Here is a 5,461-nt window from a genome sequence, read left to right on the forward strand (position 1 = left end):
TGGTTGGTGTATTTATTCGGGACGACAGAGAAAATAGTAAGCGTGCGCCCGTTTTTTTTGGTTCGAAAATCGCGTCCATCGCGCGCTTCTATTGTAGCGATCTCGCGAACCAGTTTCTCTCGGTTTTTGTATTTATATTGTATATGTGTGACTACCAATATCCCATTCGATGTCATGAGTGTGTATATATGTGTATTTCATTTAACAATTCTATGTTCTATGCAATAATTTATATTAAAAAAAAGAAAAGAGAATCAGTTCATCCCGTTATCAAAACAAGTGTTGAAAACAAACATTATTATTTAAAGGTTTGCGCGAGAACGCGCAAAACCGCATGTCCAGTGTGTCCACATGTATTTCGTGCAAACGTAAACGGTTGAAGAATACGGTTAGTTTGTTTTTTTCTTTCGTAATTACACAGCAGAAGCGAAAAAAATCTACGGCGGCAACAAAAACAAAAAATTAAAAATAAAAACATTCAACACATCAGTTCTAGTGAAACGACTATTAATCTGGTTGTTAAACACAAACACACAGAGAAGATAACAAAATCTCTCAATTAAAGATAACAAACGAATTTTTTTTAGATTGAATTGAATGGAACATCAGGTGGAGCAATTAATTTCGAAAGAATTTCACAATATATAGATCAGTTATTGTTTAATCAAGAGATGAAAGAGCAAAATTGCGCGTAATACAAAACACTAACAAACAATACAAAAATTCGATAATATAGCATATGGGTGTAGTTTTAATTTGCGCTAGGGGCCGAGAACAAAAGAACTCATTCATATTGATCCAATTACGGCTGACCAACGATGCTATTTCATTATATACAGTGCAAATCATTGTAATGCAGATGCACGCGTTATAAAAAAAATAGATGCGAGCAACAAAAAAAAAAAAACAGCCGTCATGAGATGTAACCCAGTGATATATTGTGATTGGGTGTCTGATATATACAGTGATTGGGTGTGTGAATGTGTTTTTGTGTTGATTTTGCGATGATCACACAGAAGGTCACATCGCTGGTAGCATGAGCAGTAATTGTTGATTGGCGCAATTGATTGCGATGGACACACGAAGAGAGATATATGGACAGTGATGCAAACATTTGTTTTATTTGATGTTTGGCTTCCGGAAACGATTGCCCATTCGCGGTATACGCTGTGATTTGCTTTTTTTTTATAAAATGTGTTTCAGAGACTGTGGCCGAGAATTTTTCCTATGATCGGTTGAGACGCATCTTTTATTCATTTTCTGTGTGCATCCATTGATAGATCCCTAGTTGAATCCATATAAATTGTGTTGATTGATCATGCGCAAATTATTTCACTCTTCTAGTTTTCATTTCGTTGAATTTTTCGGTGTGCTTGAGTGCTCTTTGCATTATATATTTGAGTGTTGAGGCTGTGTGGTTTGCATCTCTTGTGTTGCGTTCTTTGTGCGCGCTCATGTGATATTGCTGCCAATGTAGAAAGTATTTAAACCTTTATTTTCTATCTCTATTCCATTCTGTTGGAATTGTGTTTCACTTAGCGCATCGTGCGTTTTGTTTTGATTTAGTCGATTCATTCGGTTTTGTTGTGTACTTCTCTCTCTCTATCTGTGGTGTGCTGTGGTGTTTATGAGGGGAAATTGAGTGTGTGTGTGTGTTGGTGTGCTTATGTGGTTTCGGAAAGAAGACGATTGTGCTAAATAGATCTGCAGATCACTGATATGGTGTGTTTGCTGCTGCGGCGTTTATTATTGATGATCGTCATCATCATCATCAACATCATTCGGAACGATCTAACTTCTAAGCACTTGTATGTTCGTCATGTGTAATTCATTCGAACATTCGCCGAAAGAAGAAGAAGAAAAAAAAAACAACAACCGCTCAGATAATAAGAACACGATCACAATTGTATGGAAAAAAGATTACATACCATTTTCAACATTGATTAGTAATATAAGTATCTTTTCTTCATTTTCTTTCGTTTCTGTAAGTAACGGGCCAATGTTCTTAAATTCCTAATGAATCAGAAATTTGTGTATGTGCAAAATAGCAACAAATTCACAAGTCATTTTTCGAATCGAATTTAAATCGCACAGCACGTAGGTTTGCCACTCCAATGGGAGTTTTGTTTTCGGTTTTATTTTAATTTCTCGCATTAACATCACGTATATCAATCAAAACATATTTTACTTAGTAAAGTTTTTATCAAAATCTCTTGCTCTATTGTAAAGAATGAATGAAAAATAAATGTGCTGGCAAATTTTCATTGACCATGCAAAATGCTTCTTTCCATTGAAAAGAGCACGATTTCTTTTCATTTGGCGTTTTTTTTTTCATGACCAGCGAAAGAAAACAAATTTTTTTTTCGAAAAGAATGCCTCTTCAGAGAGATAAATTTTTCGGGATGAATGTATTTCACTGCTGTTGTTGTTGTTGTTACAGCTTCATTGTTTATAGGTATTATAATATCAATTTCAATAACTGTGAGTAGCATAGGTTCCGTTTCCAAGTAATGCTAGTCTTTAATTTTGACGAGATTGTGCGCTTTGTCTATTGAACGGCACGAAAAATGTGTATTGCATGGATATGGCGCTCTTTTGGCGCATTTCCATGAGTTTGTTTTTTTTTCGGCACACACACACACACACAGGCACACCAACGATGGTTTCAAGAGATGAAAATTGAATGGAAAAACGACGACGGAACACGGTGTAAAATTGCTTGTAAATTAGAGAATTTCACCCATTGTATTTTATCTGCACGCCGAATTATTCACCTTTCAACAATCTTGTGTCGAGATCGAAAGAAGTGCTTGCTGCCTAAATTTACAAGTTCGTATCACATGGACCCGGGCAAACACACTGCGCAACAAACACACTAAAAATTAAAGCAAGAGATAAAATAAGCGAACAACGAATGAGAAAGGCGAAACAAAACAAAAACCGAAACTTTGATGATGACAATGACACGTTGATGCATAACAAAGAGAATTTTGTATTTTCGGTTTTTTTTTTCAGTATTCTGAAATAGAATGATATTTACAAGAACATTTGATTGTCAATTAGTTAATCGAGATTAAATAGCGTATTAGATCGATACGGCCTGATACTTTTGTGCTCTTTCTCTCCCTCTCCTCCTCACAGTCACACACACACATATACACCACACCGCAAACACACAAATTCCAATTGAAATATGGTTGTGCAAGCGCCTATTCTTCATCTCGTTGCTCATTGTTCTCATTTGTTATTATGATTATTTTTTTTTCATTTTGAATAAAAATGCAATTTGTTCGCCTTTATGTCTGTGGCGACGAAGCACGACGACGGCGTTGATGAAGACAGTGAAATTTTGTATTTATAATCACACGCAGAGGCAAAATTGACAACAATCAGCTTACATGTAAATAAAGGTGACTCTTTTGTTGGCTTCATTATTATTATTACAATTTGCGAGGCAGAGAAAGAAACACGCGAGCGAAAGAATTTAATTTCTTTTTTTTTTGTTTCTCGAAAAAAAAAACTCGAGCCAAACAATTAAACATTTTTTTTGTGTTCAACACACACGCATTCATACACTAGCTTGAAATTGTAAAAAACCGATTGAACACTGTGCAGTATTTGTGTGCGCGCGCGCGCGTGTTTTTCGTTGAAATGGCATATTCTTTCAGTGGCAGTGTAAATGACCGCAAAATCGTAAATGCGATTTCATCATTCACACAAGCGCCATATATAATTTTCTGGCCACAAAATTGTGTGTGTGTGTTTTCTTTCCTCTCTACTCGCTATTTCTCTTTCACGTCTTGAAAAAAGCCAAAGTCTAATTCATCACGTCATTCGACGAAAAACATTGCCCAGTATGATCCATAATGAGACAACAGTTGTTTTCGAGGATGACCTTTTATGGCCTGACGCGTATGTCTATTTTCAAAAAGTGCAAAATAAGCTCGAAAGAAAAAAAAAACGCTCAAGAAAAAAGAAAGATACTATGACCGGTTTGAAATGGAAAAATCACGGACGAGAAGCAACACATCGGACGGTAAATGTATTCCAATTCGACAATAGTTCACCCATTGAACGCTTCATTCAGAAATTGTACTTAGAAGCGGTAGCAGCAACAATACGCATTTTGTAGGCGCGCCAGCTAGCTCGCTCACTCTGTAATAAGCAAACGAAAGAAAAACCAAACAGAAAAAAATACACACAGAGAAAGACAAAGAGAATAAGCAGAACGGAAATAAAAGTTTATAATAAGACACAAATACACAGGCATAGAACGGTGGCATCATTGAGAAATACCCAAAACAATGACCGAATGAGAGAGACAGCGATAAAAAAGAAGGCGGCTGAAGATACATCGGGTATCTTGAGCAAAATAGTTACAGACAAAAAAATATGAGAGCAAAACGCATCTCTAGCACATTTCCGTGTGTGTGAGTGCGCATAAAGCGAAGCCCTCAAACACAATCATTATTTATCTCTCTTTTCGTCTCTCTGCCAATTGTTTTTCTTCTATTTTTTGTTGTTGTTTTTCTTTCGTTCTCCAGCTTCAATCCATAGCTCATGGCTACCGAATGCGACACGATACTGTTATGCGTTTGTTGTGTTATGTAATTCATTCCTTCGAAGTGCCTACGTTTCCCAACGACAAGAGAATGTGTTCGAGTTCTCTGTTTTAAATAAGTTTTTTTTTGGTGTGTTTCTTGGTATTTTCTCGATAATAGATTCACTTTTCTATATCCATTGGACACAATGCAACGATTCCTATGTCGACATTCGTTTAATTTCCGTGATGATGCTGGTCAGCGTTGCGCACACAACAATGAGAGAGTAAAACAGCAACCGAAACAATTACAATTAGAAGATTCAATTTAAAAACGAATGCGATTGCATAATTGAAACATGCTATTCGCACACAAGCGAGCATGAACTCACGAGTGGGCAAGCAAACAAAAATGATGTGCTGGCAGTCAGCCCTTACGTTCCATGCTCGGTCGAAATTCACTTCGTGCTCTCTTCAACGTAAAGAAAGGCATTGTTTCACAAATTATTATAAATGTGTGACAAACACATTCCGACAAATTCACATTTGAACACCGAAATCAAATTGCTTTTACTCCGAAATAAAATCTTTTGCCAAAGATTTATGACTTTTTTTTATTCCAGACAACAATTTTTTCTTCGACGTAGAAATAAAAGAGACGGTTTTGCTCCAAAAACCACTCATTTTGGCTAAACAATTCTACTTTATAAGTATAACCCATTCTTCTCGAAACGATGAATGAAAAAAATCACTTTCTCGGCGGTAACTGATCACATTTTTCGGTAATTATAACAAAATGAATAAAAAAAATATACCAACTGAATTTATGCGACTGTAAACGGAAGACATTTCAAAGATGTTAGATATGGTCATTTCATATAGGCCTCCATAATAATCCATTACGTTTTTTTTTCTACATAG

General features: G+C 36.0%; 1 protein-coding gene across 2 annotated transcripts in view; it reads left to right on the forward strand.

The window, feature by feature from the left end:
* Positions 1-5,461, forward strand: part of LOC116346524 (myosin-IIIb-like) — a 31,096-nt gene continuing 25,635 nt past the window's right edge. The window contains exon 1 of one of the 2 annotated variants that reach the window (XM_031776610.1): positions 1-388. The gene's annotated coding sequence lies outside the window, so the exon portion shown is untranslated. The remainder of the gene's footprint in view (positions 389-5,461) is intronic. The other variant, XM_031776607.1, reaches the window with a different exon arrangement.

This window comes from Contarinia nasturtii, unplaced genomic scaffold (genome assembly GCF_009176525.2).
Source record: "Contarinia nasturtii isolate CC-2019 unplaced genomic scaffold, AAFC_CNas_1.1 Cnas_scaffold_1565, whole genome shotgun sequence".
NCBI lineage: Eukaryota > Metazoa > Arthropoda > Insecta > Diptera > Cecidomyiidae > Contarinia > Contarinia nasturtii.